General features: G+C 52.9%; 1 protein-coding gene across 1 annotated transcript in view; it reads right to left on the minus strand.

The window, feature by feature from the left end:
• Positions 1–17,174, minus strand: part of CNPY1 (canopy FGF signaling regulator 1) — a 153,809-nt gene that overhangs the window by 68,077 nt on the left and 68,558 nt on the right. The window contains exons 3-4 of the mRNA XM_055115556.1: positions 11,178–11,400; positions 6,777–7,060 (exon numbers count right to left, since the gene is read on the minus strand). The gene's annotated coding sequence lies outside the window, so the exon portion shown is untranslated. The remainder of the gene's footprint in view (positions 1–6,776; positions 7,061–11,177; positions 11,401–17,174) is intronic.

Here is a 17,174-nt window from a genome sequence, read left to right on the forward strand (position 1 = left end):
GCTGGTTTCATGCATTTTATTGCTAATATGACGCCTGGAAGGAGGGCAGGCAGGATGCTCACTTCCCCCTGAGTAGGTTAGGTTTTCTGTATTCTGTTTTGTGAGGCAGGATTAGAAGAATCGCTTCAGGACATGGAGCAGCGGCGCTGCTGCCTCTGCATTCACTGTGAGTACTCAGGGCTGTTCGTGCCAGAGAGACAGAATTCAACCAAATTGAAGGAGACGAGATGTCTCTTCCCAGGTTTCCCTAAATGGGTTGGCTTCAAATGGAGGAAAATACTGAAAGAGATTTTAAAAGAGCAATGCAGAATGAGATAGAAAGAATAGAAAAAGAAACCCCTAAGACAGTAGATCTCATCATGGAGTTGGAGCTGGACCAGGTGAAACAGTGAGATCCAAGAGGGGCCTGTGCCACTGCCCCCTCTTTCCCGGGGGTCTTCATTTCTCTGTCAACCTCCCATGCCCTGGCCCTGGGGCTTGCCGACTTCCTGACTCCCCACCCCACTTCTCTAAGCTCCGCCTTTGCACCCACCTGGCGTGCCCCAGGCCCTGCACCTGGTGTGTTCAAAACTCATCAGCAAGTCAAAATGTCTGAATGCTCGAATACATGTATATTTGCAATTATATGCACATGCTGCAAAACACTGTTAGGGACTATGTCCAGTTTTGAGAGAAACATGCCCAGGAGTTCTAATATTTCCTCCTCAGCCCTCAGGGGCTCCTGGCCTCCTCCTGGCCTGCACCCTGCGACGCGCACACCCCACTCTGGAAACCTGAGGCCAGCAAGCGGTCCTGCCTGCACCCGCTCTTCACACCACTCTCATGTATGGGGAGGGATCCGTTGTCAAGATGATTTTGAAAACCTTTTAGGCCTTTCCAAAGCACCCTCCCCAAAGCTTACTCCCCCCAGAGCACCCAGCGCACTCGCCTTGGTCTGTCCCAGAGCACTGACAAGCTCATCTTGGTCTCTTCCAGAGGCACTGCTAGGGCCCCCAGCCTGGGTTACGCATTTGCATTTGAGCAGCAGCTTCCTGGAAACAATGCTTTAGGGTGAAAAGCAGGCCCTGGGTCTGGACAAAGAATGTATTTTGGGTGATGGATATCTTTTGCTTCATCTCCAGTCACCCAAACCCCAGGGGGTGCCTGCTGATGATGTGTGAAGTGGATATGGGGACTGACTCTGAGAAGGTTCTTGGAAAAGGCCCAACTGACACCCACCAGTGACACGACGGCCCCTGTGTGGAGACCCCTGACTCACACCTCCTCTGACACCAGCCCCTCCACTCTCACGCCTCAGCCCCAGCCCATTCCCCCTCTAGCAGCTCCCATGGGATGGGCCCTTGGTTCATGCAGTCTCTGTGGGTTCCCAGCCCTGCCTTCCCCTCCACACCCTGTCCCCAGCCCCTGGTGCCCACACAGGACACCTGAAGCCACCGCCCCTGTCCTGTCCCCCTCTTGGTCCCAAAACCAGGCTGGAGAAACCAGCACCAGTAAGAGAGCCAGCCTCGAACTGCCCAGGCAGTCCTTGTTCAGTCCTGCCTGCAACCCAAGGAGCCAGCAGCCATCCAGAAGAAGCACAGAACGTGCAGAGGTGAAGGACAGAGGCCCCACCCAGACCCAGCTGAGGCCAGGGCCAGCGGAGGCACTGGGGGCTCTGTCCCAGCCTCAGAGCCTCTTCTTCCCATGTGCCCAGTCCCTGCCACAGCGGGCCCTGTCCTCCTCGCTGGGACCACCGATTCTCTCAAGGCTCTTACACTGCCCACCGTAACCGACGTGACGGAGGCCGCCTGCTCTGCCTCTGTTCTCTGATCAGCTAAAAGCCACCCACAAATTCCTGCATCGAGAGGGCGAGCTTCAGCCAGGAGATCTGAGAGTGTTTTTTAAATCAATTGTAACTAACTGGTGTCTTGTAATCAGCAGCACGTGACAGATGTCGTCCAAGGCTCAGGAATAGGTGCTGCCTTCCCCGGCCGCCAGCCTGAGCCATGACCCCAGCCCACCCCAAGTGAGCTCAGAGAGGTGAAATGCACAAGTTCATGGAGCCAGGGCACAGCATGGACAAGGCTGGAATCCAGGGGACCCCAAAGCAGCTGCCCTCAAGGCTGGACGCCAGGCCTGGACTGGAGGTGCTGAGAAGGACCCCCAAAGGGCTTCTCTTTGAGTAGCCAGGAGCCGGGTAACAGGGAAAGGCAGTGGCCCAGTGGCCTGGCCCCTTGGGGAAGGGTTTGCTGGGCTCTCTGGAAGCCCCTGGACCCCTTTGGCACCCACCTTCATACACACTCACCTCCACAGAACACCTCCGGGTCCCGGGCACTCCGGGCCAGCGCAGGCCCCAGCAGCAGGGCCAGCAGAGCCAGGGGCAGCAGCATGGGCCCCATGCCAGCTGTGCCGCCGCACACCGGCCTCCTTCCAGGCCCCTCACAGGCCCCTCCGCGAGTGCTGGGCGTGCAGCAGACAAATTGCAAACAAAGGTCCTCGGGCCGCACCGCCCTAGATACACACCCTGCCCTGCGGTGCTGCACCTGGGCCCCTTCCCAGTGAGCCACCTGCACCACACAGCTGGTCCCTGCCTGGTCCCCGCCCCCGCCCCCAGCCCCGCCCCTAAACCTGCCCTGTCTTCCTTTCCCTCAGTACCCAGTCACCCCCACCCCATGTCCCCACATCTGTCTAAGGTTCTCACACTTGTCTCAGGTTCCCACACCCTCATCCCCATCCCACCACCCCCACCCAGCCCTGTAGAGGCTGGTGCTGCACCTGGGCCCACTTCCAGGTGCCCAGCAGCCTCAGCCCAGCTGGCCAGCGCCCTGTGCCTACCCTCACCCCTAGTCCCCCATCCCGGCCCTCCTCCTCCACCCCTTCCCGATTCCACCCCATCCCTGGTCCCCACTCCACGGCCAGGTCCCCATGCTTTGGTCCCCAGCCCTGTCCCATGATCTCCATTACCAGTTGAGGTCTCCACACCCATGTCCCTGTCTCCAACCCCACCCCTGTCCTGTCCCCACCCCCTGCAGCCCTCATCTGCCAGGGTCATTTTACCGTCCCTTGTGGACCACAGGTATGAGCCACAGAGCTCAGGCCCTGGCACTCAAAGCCTGGAGGGCAAACCCTCCCCCTGCAAGTAAAGGTGTGAGATCCCTGGGCCCTTCTGGCCAGGGGGATATCATCCGGGGTTCTGAGAAGCTCCTCCTTTATCTTCCTGGGGACCGTCCCAGCCCCATCCCACTCTCCTTCTCCTCTGTACCCTCCCATGGCCCCCCTTTCCCCACTTTATCCCCGCACACCCCATAAGCCTCTAAGTGGCAGGAGCTTATGCGTGTGCACTCTGACAGGACCCTGCCCTGAAAGCAGCAGCCCCTTCTCAGAGGAGCCGGGCATAAAAAGCAGCTGAGCACCAGGCGCCCCCCGGCCACCTCCCCTGCAGGAAGGCTCCGCGGGGTTAACCCGAAGCCTGCACAGGTGACCTCCCTAGAGCACCCCGCTGTGGACCCAGCGGGCCCTGCAGGGCACAGGCTGGTGGAGAGGGAAGGCTAAGTGTTTAGTGCAGGGAGGAGATGCTGTTCTGAGTGATTGTCTCCACATTCACCTCATCAGCATTTTCCCTGGTGCTCTGTTTGCTTCTGAGCACTCGGTCCCTAAAATAATGCTGGCCCCATCGAAGATGACAACAGGGAGTGACACTTAGAAGAAAATGGAGGTGAGGAAGGAGAGGGGCGTGGGGAGAGAGGAAGGAGGAAAGATAGAAGGGAGAAGGGAGAAAGAGAGGAAGGAAGGAGGGAGGAAGGAAGAAGGGAGGGAGGAAGGAAGGATGGAGGGAGGAAAGAAGGAGGGAGGGAGGAAAGATGGAGGGAGGGAGGAAAGATGGAGGGAGGGAGGAAAGATGGAGGGAGGGAGGGAGGAAGAGAGGAAGGAGGGAGGAAGGGAGGAAGGAGGGAGGGAGGAAAGATGGAGGGAAGGAGGAAAGATGGAGGGAGGAAGGAAGAAGGGAGGGAGGAAGGAAGGATGGAGGGAGGAAAGAAGGAGGGAGGGAGGAAAGATGGAGGGAGGGAGGAAAGATGAAGGGAGGGAGGGAGGAAGGAGGGAAGGAGGAAGGAAGGAGGGAGGAAGAAAGGAGGGAGGAAGGAGGGAGGGAGGAAAGATGGAGGGAGGGAGGAAGAAGGGAGGGAGGAAGGAAGGATGGAAGGAGGAAAGATGGAGGGAGGGAGGAAGGAGGGAGGAAGGCAAGGGAGGGAAGATGCCCCAGGATCTCCTGGTAACCACTGTCCCATCATGGACTCTGCATCCTTCTGGGGACCCTGGCACCTTTTGGTGCAGAACAGCATCTGGAAACCAAGCTCGGGGTCCTCACTGTGTTCATTGCTGTGGAGGTGTCATGGCTCCCAGGCTCTCAGGGGACAGAAAGAGGAAATATCTGTATATATCCATATAGACAGACACGCTCACCCCAACACACATGTGCATGTCTCGCTGACTGTTTCTGGGTCCATGTGTACATTTTAATGAACCTGTCAGTTGACACTGAGACCCCAGTCCCAGTCTTGCCACCTCCAGTTCTTTCTCATTTTCTCCCTTTCCAACATTAGTAGGCCTTTCTCTGACAGCAAGAAACCGGGCTCCTGTCTTCCTGGAAAGGTTTATTTGCTCCATTCTCTGCATATCTCCCCAGCCCCCGCCACTTCTTCATGTCACTTGCTCCCCTCCCCAAGCTATGTCATTTACCAGGGCCCAAAGAATGGGCTCCATAAACAACAGCCTTGTGAGATCTTTATGGGCAGCTTGCTGGGTGCCAGGATCTGTGCTTTATGCAGGGATTCATCTTTAATTCACTCAATATCCCCAACCTGTAGATAGGAAACCGAGCCTGAGGAAGATGTAGTCATTTGCTGAAGTATGCTCGCTCATATGGTTAGTGGCATCATTTTATTTTTAGCCAGGGCAGCAATGTGCCCAGTTCCTGGTCACCTTGCTCCTGAGTATGGCTAGGAGATGAAGCTCTGGCCAGTGAGATGTAAGCAGAGGTTGTTGGTGGCGCCTCTGAAAAGTTTGTTAAAAGTGGGAAGACTGGCTGGGCATGGTGGCTCATACCTGTAATCCCTACACTTGAGGGAGGCCGAGGCAGGCGGATCACCTGGGGTCAGGAGTTCAAGACCAGCTGGCTAACATAGTGAAACCCTGTCTCTACTAAAAATACAACAATTAACCGGGTATGGTGGCAGGTGCCTGTAATCCCAGCGATTCAGGAGGCTGAGGTGGGAGAATCGCTTGAACCCAGGAGGTTGCAATGAGTCGAGATTGAGCCATTGCACTCTAGCCTGGGCAACAAGAGCAAAACTCCATCTCAAAAATAAAGAAAACTGAGTAAGGATGTGAGCAAAAAGAATAGCAAAATTAAGAATTTGATAACACAAGGAGTTGGTAGTGGTCTGATGAAACATCAGTCTCATATCATTTGTGGGAGTGTAACTGGGTACCGCCTCCAGCGAGGGTAACCTGGTAATAGTCAAATAATCATTTAAGTTCTAAGCACACATCCTGGGTGACCCAGTGATTCCTCCTGCAGGAATTCACTCCACACATACACTCACACACTCCTGCAGGAATTCACCCCACACATACACTCACACACTCCTGCAGGAATTCACCCCACACATATACTCGCACACTCCTGCGGGAATTCACCCCACACATACACTCACACACTCCTGCGGGAATTCACTCCACACATACACTCTTCATGTGTCTCTTCATTTGGCTGGCCTGATGTGTGTTCTTTATTATGAAAATGGGATCGTGGCCAGGCACGGTGGCTCATGCCTGTAATCCCAGCACTTTCGGAGGCCAAGGCGGGTGGATCACCTGAGGTCAGGAGTTCAAGACCAGCCTGGCCAACATAGTGAAACCCCATCTCTACAAAAATACAAAAATTAGCTGGGCATGGTGGCGGGGGCCTGTAATCCCAGCTCCTCAGGAGGCTGAGGTGGGAGAATTGCTTGAACCCAGGAGGCAGAGGTTGCAGTGAGCCGAGATCGTGCCACTGCATTCCAGCCCGGGCAACAAAGCGAGATTCAAGTGCAACACTTTCGAAGGCTCTGGGAGTGTTCCAGTAAATTATAAAACCTGAGGTCATCAGGGGAGCCCCTGGATTTGTAGCAAGTTGGTCAGAGGTGCAGGTCGCCCGGGGACCTCACTTGGGGGTGGCATCTGAAGCAAGGGCCGTCTTGTTGGGACCCCACCCTTAACCCATTTATGCCAGAGGTCGCAAATATTTTTTTGTGAAAAATCAGACCTTGGCAATGACCTTCAGCAGTAGGCTATAAGTAAGTCCCACAAGCTTAGTGTTCCACTAGTGGAACACTAGGTGTAAGTGGGTGAAACCAGTGGGGATGCTAACTGGGTGGCAGTTTCAAAACGGAAACAAAAAAAGGGAAATGAATTTTTGCTATAGACATTTTGTACCTTTTTTTGAGTATATTTCCTATTTACAAACAAATATAAAATAAAAAGGTATTTTTAACTCTAGAAAAACAAACAGTTGTAGATGAAAGCCGTGGTGCAAACGTGAAGCCGACTAAAACGTGGCCTGATTTTGAGCTACTGACAGAGCGTAAGAAAAAAGCCTTTCTTCCCGCGGACAGGGGAGCCCTCTCCTTCGAGAGGGGAGTCTAAAGCTTCCCTCCTGCTTCATGTGCTTCAGAAGCTCTAGCTTTCATTCTCCGTTCGATTTTACCAACCAGCCCTGAGCAAACAGACCTCCGACCCTTGAAGTCAGGAACACTTACTTGGAGTTTCTCCGGGCGAGGCACAGGTGGCCGGGGCCAAGCTGCCCAGGTGAGGAAAGTCTGGAGGACTCCCGCCTTAGGTGTGTTTGATTTCACCACCGCAAGGAAAGCCTCCTCACGTGCACCGCACGGGCTTGCAGAAAGCAGCGCCAGCCCGGAGTAAGGCGTTCGGAAAAGCGCGCTCTGCTCCGTCCCCGGACACTCCCTCTTCCTGATATCCTTGCAGCTCTCTGGTTGGGGTTTTTTTCTTTCTCTTTGCATCTTCATTTCTCCTCTGGGCTTTTCTGTTGCACAAAACAGAAAAAAAGAGAAGAAAAACACTTTGGCAGATTGTTTTATTCTGTGGCCAAAGGAAATCAGAGAGGACTAGATGCGGAAGGAGCTGAGCGACTCCAGCCCACTCATTCGGTGTACAGAGCAGCTTAGCAAGAAGGCGTGGACTGCTGGGCTGGGCTTGCATTCTACAAAACTCCGCCATTCACCGGGGTCACCCTGGGCGGGGACACTCCAAGTCCACGGCCTGTGTCAAGTGAGTCACACGGTTGACGCTACCTGGAGGCACTGGTGTCACCTTGGGTGTGGCATTGGTGTCACTGACTCTTCCCCATCTGCTGGCCCAGACTTTTAGGCCTGCGCTGTCTCCTGGTTGTCTGTGGTCCTCCCCCAGAGACAGGCTCAGTTCTGCCCAGCGCTGTGGAGCACCTACCCTGGTGGCCATTCCAAGCTTCAGCCCCCTGGGCAGGTCCAGGCTGAAACACCACAGGAAGGCCAGGGGAACCTCCGTACTGCCCAGACAGACCCCATCCCAGCACCAGACAGACCCCATCCCAGCATCCACTGAAGCCCCTGGACGGCTCCTTAGGGACTCTGGCCGCTGCTTCCTCTGCTTGGGGCAGCATGACGAGGCTCTGCAGGGCTGAGGAGGGGCGGGGTCCTCAGAATGACAGGTGCATCCAAGCCACACCATGTGGCACTGTGGGTGGCCTGTCCCCCTTCTTAGCCAACCCTTTACCTGAGCATCAGCGCAGCATCGTTTGGGCTGGGATGAGCGTAGAGTTTAAATAGCCGTGGTCCCTTCTGTCTGCCGATAGTGACTCCAGGGCCTGGTGGGGCCGGGCAGGGCACCCAGCTCTGAGGAAAACGCTGGCCTGTCCCCTCGACATCCCTCCCCTCAAGCCCACCTGCCAGCAAGACAAGCATGAGCCCCAGTCCCCGACGAGGCTGGTCTGACACCTCTGACCTGCTCCTGGGCTGCAGTGAGGATGGAGTGGGGAGCAGCACTTGGCTCTACCTGCTCCCGGGCCGCAGTGAGGACAGAGGGAGGAGCAGCACCTGGCTCCAACCGCCTGACCACACAGGCCTGCCTACTCCTGTTAGGGACCAACTGGGTCCGTGACTTAGCCCCTCTGAGACTCAGTTTCCCCAATCTGTAAAACAGGATGTGAAGGTGAACTTTAGGTGATGACTTGACTGGGGAAGGCAGGCCCAGGTAGCTGGTGAGGCTTCAGGTGTGGGTGTGTCTGGAGGGCATTTCCGGGAGAGACTGGCATTGGAATCAGCGACTGAGGAAGGATGCTCAGCCCCCAGCCTGGGCCGGTGCCACCCAGCCGCTGCGGGCCCACAGCACACAAGGCCGAGCGCAGGCATATTGCTCCCGCTCCCTCTCCTGGGCTCTCACACTCCAGGCTCTCTGGCTCTTGGGCTCTGGGACCCCCACCAGCAGCCCTCAGGGCTCTCAGGCCTTGGGCCTTGGACTGAGAATCATACCATCAGCTTTCCTGGCTCTGAGGCCTTCAGACATGGCCTGAGCTGTGCCGTGGGCTTCCCTGGGTCTCCAGCATGCAGATGGCTGGTCCGGGGACTCCTCAGCCTCACAATTACCCTAAGAACCCCCTCATATATCTCCATCTATCTACAGAGCTATCTGTGGAGTCACATAACTAAACCCCTGTCTATCTACATAGATATCTAAACCCCTGTCTATCTAAATAGATATCTACGTATCCACAGAATGACATCCCTGTCTATCTACATAGATATCTACGTATCCATGGGAAAAAATCCCTGTCTATCTACATAGATATCTATATATCCATGGAATGAAATCCCTATCTACGTAGATATCTATGTATCTACGTAGATATCTATGTATCTACGTAGATCCATGGAGCGAAATCCCTGTCTATCTACACAGATAGCTATGTATCCATGGAATGAAACCCCTGGCTATCTGTGTAGCTATCTGTGTACCCATATGTCTACATCTCTGTCTCTATCCATCCATCCTGTTGCTTCTGTCTCTGGAGAACCATGACTAATATACAAGGATGAGAATAGCCTCCATCTGGCCATGCACGGTGGCTCACGCCTGTCATCTTAGCACCTTGGGAGGCCCAGGCAGGTGAATCACCTGATGCTGGGAGTTTGAGACCAGCCTGGCCAACATGGGGAAACCCTGTCTCTACTAAAAGCACAAAAATTAACTGGGTGTCGTGGTGCACGCCTGTAATCCCAGGTACTTGGGAGGCTGAAATAGGAGAATTGCTTGAACCTGGGGTTGCAGTGAGCTGAGATCATGCCACTGTACTCCAACCTGGGTGATACAGCGAGACTCTTTCTCAAAAAAAAAAAAAAATAGGCTCTGTCTTCCGGAGCTGCTGTAGGGGTTCTCACGTGTTGCAGGTAGTAGCATCCTTGGTACCGTCCTTGGCCCAGCATAAGTGTTCTGTGAATCTCATTGCAGGTAGTAGGATCCTTGGTACCATCCTTGGCCCAGCATAAGTGTTCTGTGAATCTCATGATGCTTACAGTGATGGTGCGATGCACAGTGTGGTGACTGTTCATGCAGCAGACCACACGGAACCCCGAGCTTGCCTGGGGATGGCGGGGCCTCTGCTGAATGGCAAAAGTGGGCGGAGGAAAGATCGGTAGCCTCTGAAAGGCGGTTTGAAGAGGAGAAAGACCGAGGAGGCCAGGGCAGAACAGGGCCAGGAAGTAAGGTGGCAGCCAAGAGGTGCCCATCAGTCCCATGACAAGGCCTGGTGTAGGGGACTCCATGGAGAGCCCCCAGCCACTGCCATTCTCGACTATGTTTGTGGAGCTGGGTGGCACGTGATGACTTTGCCAAGCTCCGTGACATGGAGCTTCAGCCTCTGCAGCAGTGCGAAGGCACTCTGTGCTCTCTGCATTTTCCCTTTCCCAAGTTCCAAGTAGAGCCAGACCCAGTGCACCTTCCTCCCAGGGATGCTTGGGATGCAGCCCAAGGGGACACCTGTGTCCCGGGCATGTTTAGGAACAGCCTGGGAAAACAGAATCAGGTTATGTGGCGGGCTGGGGACTCTGGGGAAGTCCTAAGCCTCTGCAGCACAGAGAGGAAGAGACTGGAAGGCTGATTCCCAGGATGGTGAGGGGTCTGCAGTCTGCGCTCCCATCCCAGCAAAGCCTCAGACACCCAAACTCCCATGGAGATGACTCCTCCAGGCAGACCTGGGGCTCCTGCACCTGCTTGGTAAGAGTCACTGGGACCAGCTGCCTTCCAGGGTCGAGAACAGGAACTCATGCATGGGGAAAGTTTAATAAACGTGTCAAACAAGTGCATTGCTCATGTACTCAAGTTTCTGAATATAAAGCCAGTCTCTACCCCTTCCAAAGAGGCCCAGGCACATGGCGATGACATTTTCAGTCATCATCATGGTTATTCTATGCATGTGGTTTCATGGGGGAGGCATATCTGGCATTAGAAGACCAAGATTCAAGACTCATTTCCACCCACGTGGAGGCTGTGTGGCCAAGGATAAGTCACCAAGTCTCTACTGTTCTCCATTTGCTCACCTGTAAGTGGATTAACAATGCTTTCCATCTGCAGGGTGGTGCAAGGGGTACTTAGGATCCTGTACCAAAACCACTGTGTAACACAGAGATCAACACACAGACACAAGCCAGGGTCCTCTCTCCATCAGAGGAGAGCCCAGGACCACACCTGCCCTCTGCGGTCACTTTCCTGGGGTAGTATCTGCTCACATTCTGCTGTGTATGTAGTCACAGGGAACAGGCTAAATGAAAGCCTCTTTCATTCAACCTGAGTTGTCCACCCAAGGAAAGACTCCAGCAAGCTTGTCTGGAGGCATATTAGAGCCCATGACCCCAAACAGTTGGCCTGAATACTGGGCAAAATGAAAATTCCTGGGTGTCATTCTGGCCAGATGTCCAGGAGCTGGTGAGGATAAAAATGCTAAGTTGGGGAGAGAGATGGGTCCCTCCTGGGAAACCGCAGAGCTGCCTTCTGCTAACTGCACCACCGGGCACCTGCCTATTGTTCTGGGAGGAGACTCAGGAAGGAAAGTCTGCTTTTCTGTACTGGGTAAGTAACTTTCAAGGTCAGGATAACCTGACTGCACTCACCGAGCCTTTAGAACAATGACCACTGTCTGGCACATCCCAGGATGAGGCTGTTTATCCCGAGGCTTGTTCCATTTCCGACAGATATTGATCACACCCCTTCTCCATGCTGGGTGCTGGGGATGCGGGGATGAAAAAGCACAGCTCACACTCCTCCAACCACCCGCCAACCCGAGCATGAGTTCCAGCATGCTGGCACCTGCAGAGCCCGACATCCTGATGCAACCTGTGGGTGGGAAGAGGCCACACAGAGGGAGGGTCAGAAATTCCAAAGCAAAGAATCTGATGCCTCAGCTTCCCAGGGCAGGAGTCACAGCTTCCCGGCAGCAACGGGGAGCAAGAGCAGTGGTGGGTGCTGGACATGCCAGTGGCACCTGGCCAGAGTCCACAACCACCTGCAGCCTCAGAGCTGGCCCCTGAAAGCCATCAAGACATGGTGGCCAGAGCCTCAGATTCTCAGGCCAAACCAGTCTCAATGCTGGGCAGCCTTTTCCATGTGAAATTGCTAGATCCCATCTTATAATGGATACCATAAATTTGTATTAACATGGCATCTCACATTTAAGGAGTTTTTGAGGCAAGGTAGTGTTGAAAGTTTACCCTCCAGGCAAAAAAGAATGAATAAGAAGAGAAAAAGCCAATAACCTCACCCCTCTGAGGTTTAAAGCACCGGCTCGTTTACTGGGATATATATTTTTCTTTCATTGAATTGTTTTGTCTCTTTTACTTAGATTGAAAACCTCGTGGGCAGGGATCACGTGGCCCTTTTGCCCCCGAGCGTAACCAACAATAATCACTCGCTTTAAATAAATGCGTGTAAGAGTGAAGGCCTGTATGTCTAGTAGCTACGCCAACACCTGTGCAAGTGCAGAGAAAGGCTGCGGCCTCCCCTCTGTTACATGTTGCTTTCCCTGTGCAGACAAGAAGTGAGCCCCTTTTCCTGAGGGGGTCCTTGGGTGCCAGGGCCGGCCAAGAAGAGTGTGGGGAGGTCTCACCACCCCCTATTTGCACAGGTGACTGCCAGGCTTGGAGGGAGCCCATGGAATAGCAAAGCCCTGGAGAATGAATTCAACTGAGAAGGTGAAGGAGTGATCTTCCCCTTTTGGCATAAGGAGGGACAGGGCAGGAAAGGGGCACCTGCAGAGGACAGGTGTAGAAAAGGCTACACTACAGGGAAGGTTTCTATGAGGGTCTGAATGTTTGTATCCCCCCAAAATCCACATGGTGAAACTTAAGCCCAAATGTTATGGTATTACGAAGTGGGGCCTTTGGGAGGTGATTACTCATGAGGTCAAAGCACTAATGGAATCAGTGCCCTTTATAAGGAGGCACTTTATAAGGAGTGCCTCTTTTATAAAGAGGCCCAAGAGAACATATTCACCCCTTCCACCATGTGAGAGCACATCGAAGGTGCTCTTTATGAGAAACAGACCCTCACCAGATGCTGAAGCTTTGTGGCTCTTGATCTTGGACTTCCCAGTCTCTAGAATGGTTAGCATTACATATCTATTTTTTTTAAGTTACCCAATCTAGGGTATGTTGTTATAGCAGCCTGAAGAGACTAAGAAAGAAATTGGTACCAGTAGTGGGGATGTTGCTATAACAAATACCTAAAAATGTGAAAGCTTCTTTGGAGCTAGGTAATGGGTAGAGGCTGGAAGAGTTTGGAGGTGCATGCTAGAAAAAGCCTACATTGCTGTGAACAGAACAGCAAGGATGATTCAGGTATAGGCACAGAAGAAGAAGAGAGCCTCTGAGAAAACCTCAATCTTCCTCAAGATTGATAAGAGGTCAGAATGAGAATGTTGGTAGAAATATGGGCAGTAAAGGCCATTTTGATGCAGTTTCAGAAGGAGGTGAGGAACATGTTATTGGAAACTGGAGGAAAGGCCATCTTTGCTATGAAGTGGCAAAGAACTTGGCTGAATTGTGTTCATTCCTAGTGCTTTGTGGAAGGATAGACTTGTGAACAATGAAATAAGGTATTCAGCAGAAGAAATAACTAAGCAAAGTGTTGAGGGTGCAGCCTGGCTTCTCTTGACTGCTTATAGTAAAATGAAAGAAGAGAGAAATGAATTAAAGATGAAATTTATAATCAAAAGGGAAGAGAACCTAAAGATTTGGAAAATTTTCAGCCTGGCCACATACAGAGCAAAAAAGCATGTTTAGGAGAAAAATCAAGGGTGTAGCCAAGTGACCGCTGATAAGGAGATTGGTATGGGGAAAAGGAAGCTGGATGCTGCTCATCAAGACAGTGGAAGAGTGACCCCAAGAACTTCTGAGCTTCTCAGGGCTGCTCTGCCTGTCACAGGTCCAGAGCGCTAGGGCCTTGGGGATAGAATGATTTCAAGGCTCTGCTGCCCATGTTCCAATGCAGTGTTCCTTGGCCACCCCACCTAGGCTCAAGCAGGCCCAGGTGCAGCTCAGCCCACCCCTCTGGAAGTCACAAGCAGTAAACTCTGACAGTATCTATGCAGTGCCCTCTCCATAGGAGCTGCAGTGACATGGTTCCCTCCATCCAGATTTCACAGGATGGCCTGGAGAGCCCCAGCTCCCACGGAGAGAACTGACACAGAGGTGGGGCCACCTCAGAGAGTTCCCACTAGGGCAATGTCCAGTGGAGTTCTGAGGGCAGGAGTGCCCACAAGACTCCGGTACTGTAGATCCAGCAGCAGTGTGCAGCCCCAGCCTGGGAGGGCATGGACCTCCAACCAGGGAGAGCTTCAGGAGTTACCATAGACCACCACCCTCCCCGACCCTCCATTCAACCACTGAATCTCTCAATAGCTTCCAACTCACCTCCTCTTCACCCCCATCCTCCTCCCTCTTCTGGATGGCTGCAGGCCTGTTTTCCAGGCTTCTCTCCCCACTCCAGGCTCTCCACAACATTCTCCACAGTCATGCTGCTAAAAACCAACCCAACTGTGACCCAAAGACCCAAATGCCCAAGTTCTACCAAGTTCCACCAAGGGTTCCCACATTACCTTGAGGATAAGGGAGATTCGTATGGAGAGAAGGAAGCCGGATGCTACCCATGAGGACAGTGGAAGAGTGACCCCAAGGGTTATCCTCTGCATTGGCATAAAAGCCCTGCACGAGGGGCCCCTGGCTGCGACACGGCAGCACCATCCTCTGGGCACCTTGCTGAGAGCTCCGTACATGCACTGCACCTCTGCGCACAGGCTGCCCCTCGGTCTGAAAGGCTGAGCCACCCTTCCCAGTGGTTCCTAGTCCTTCAAGACTTAGTCAAGATCAGCTCCTCCAGGAAGACTGCCCAGAGCACCATCCTGCCCCTCCTTGTGAGTCTGAGCCTGGTTCCAGCACCTCCAGCCTCCATCGGAACCCCCAACCCACCAATCCTCCAGAGAGGGGCTCCCTGGGCTGGGCTGGGCACCACTTTCCCTGGACCTTGGCACTGGACATAACTTCCAGTCTGGGACACAGTGGACACCCAGTAGAAAGTGTTTCTGAAACATCAATAACGGACTGACATGGAGCAAGTCACAACGACCCCAGGACTCCACGTTTCCACCAAGTGAGGGGATATTACTCAGTGAGCTACAAGACCACTTCCAGCCCTGCTATTGCACCAACTGTCCTTGAACTAAAGCCGCTGAAAACAAAGCTTGGCATAAGACGGTCTTTCTCAGATGGAACATAGCTGCTCTCATGATCTGTCATGCCATGTGACACGCCATATTCTGCAGGCTGCAATGCTGCAGCATTCGTGACCTTGGGAACCACAATTCCGACAAAACAAATTAGACACTAAGCATCTCTAGCTATCATTAAACTTCCCCAGCAGCAGGGCGATGATCGGATCAGACCTCAATTCTGCTCTCAGTTGTAATAGGAGTTTACAGCCATATGTGCCTCGTTGCCTGAGGCACAGTAAGGCTGTGTTTAACAGGGCTCACGCTAGGGAAATAATGTTCCAATGGATCATAAACAATATTGCATTTGCATCGTGCATGTTTTTCCCTGTTTCCTCTCATCATAAGAAAAGCTGTATGCATTTGGTTCATCCTTCCCCAGAACACATCCAGCCTGTGTTATCAAAAGCACACAGGGAGGAAAATCTACTTCCATCTGATGGACCCTGTTAATCTGAGCACAGCTGAGCTGTACCTGGGGCTCCAGCCAAAAGCACACGCCTCAAAAATGACTGCAAGCACACCCAGACCAGGGCGGGAATGAGGAACTTCAGATCAGCCAGGCTCCTCCTGCAACATGGCCCGTCAATTCTCCACTCTAGGGGGCTCACCTTTTCTCTCGGCTGATTCTTTGACGTTTCAGGCTACACACAGGGGAGACAGAGTGTGTGTGTGTTCATGTGTATATGTATGTGTTTATGTGTGTATGTGTGTTTATGTGTTTGTATGTGTGTATGTGTATATGTGCGTTATGTGCTTATGTGTGTTTATGTGTGTTTATGCATATATTTATGTGTATGTGTGTGTTTACGTATGTGTGTTTACGTGTATTTATGTGTGTGTTTATGCATGTATGTTTATGCATGTGTTTATGTGTGTGTTTGTGTGTGTGTTCATACTGCGGTGCTTTTTGGGGGATATCAGGTATCCTTTTAATGTTTCTCAAAGCAGCACATGTAAAACCTGGCCCCCACTGCACCTGCAGTGCTCACTCCCCAGAAGCAACACTTCCAGCTTTGCAGATTGTTTCCTACTGAGCTCCACATTTCTAAATAAACAGCCATGTACTGCCATCTCTTAGCATTTCAATGTTGCACTCACTGAACTTCCTATCTAGGATGAGGAATTACCTCAGTAACTGCCCCCGACACACACACAGAGCTGCACACACACATACACACACAGCTGCACACACACACACAGAGCTGCACACACACGAAGCTGCACACACATGCGCTGTTGCAGACACATATTCACATGCCCCCTGTTCGTTCCCCCAGCCTGGGCATGTGCTTGTTTTTGTTAAATCCATGCCCAGCATTGACATTATGATTGTGGAGCTACCTCTTACCACTGAGTCCCTGCACTTGATTACATTTCCTTTCTTGTACAAATTTTGTATATCCTGGAGTTAACTGACTTTTTTGCTCATTCGCTTAATTTTCTATACCCACCTTAAATTCATACCCAGCTTTTCGGGCAGAGCTCAACCTCCCTCTCAGGGTGGTAAAGCACCCCTTGATTAGCTGAACCAGGCACTTCCCCATCAGCTCCCCCATGTCCTGGATTCCATGCCTCCCTTCTTGTTTACTCCCCTCTTTAAATGCAACAAAATCTCCAGGAGCTTCAAAAAAAGGGTGAAGATTTTTTTTTTGAGGCAGGTTTCACTATGTTGCCCAGGCTGGACTCAAATTCCTGGGCTCAAGCGATCCTCCTGCCCCAGCCTCCCAAGTAGCTGGGACTAAAGGCACACACCACCACACCACAGTGAAGATACTTTTTGAGACCTTATAAAATTATAAATATCTTTATTCCACTCTCATACCTGATTGAGGATTTACTGGGTAGGGGATTCCTGGTGGGAAGTCACGTTCCTTCTGAATTCCAAAGGCTTATCATGGAATGTGACCTTCTAGCTTGTGCTTGAAAAGGTGTGGAGCCATGAGAATGCCCCCCAATGCCTCCACCCCCACACCTGCTCCTCCACCCACCACCTGTGCCTTCATCCTCCCACACATGCCTCCTTCTGCCCCCACACTTCCATCTGCACCTCGCATTTCCAGCTACCAGGAGCATGGTTGGCTCAGAGTCCCAGCTGCACTGCTCTGAAATCTGTGGCCACATCTGTGCAGCCAGGGTGGCACACGATGGCGTTCCAAGGCAGCGCTGTTCTTGGAGGACCCTCGCCTCCTCTGATGGCCGTGATGGCATGAGGACCCCCCATGACCTTGGGCTGCCACAGGCCACGGCTCTCCCCCATCCTTCCTCCCATCTCCATCACTGGGGTGTCCTCCTTTGAGGCCCAAGAACCTTTCCCGCCCCGTCTAATTCTTGTCGCAGCCGCGTC

Source organism: Pan paniscus, chromosome 6 (genome assembly GCF_029289425.2).
Source record: "Pan paniscus chromosome 6, NHGRI_mPanPan1-v2.0_pri, whole genome shotgun sequence".
Classification (NCBI taxonomy): Eukaryota; Metazoa; Chordata; class Mammalia; order Primates; family Hominidae; genus Pan; species Pan paniscus.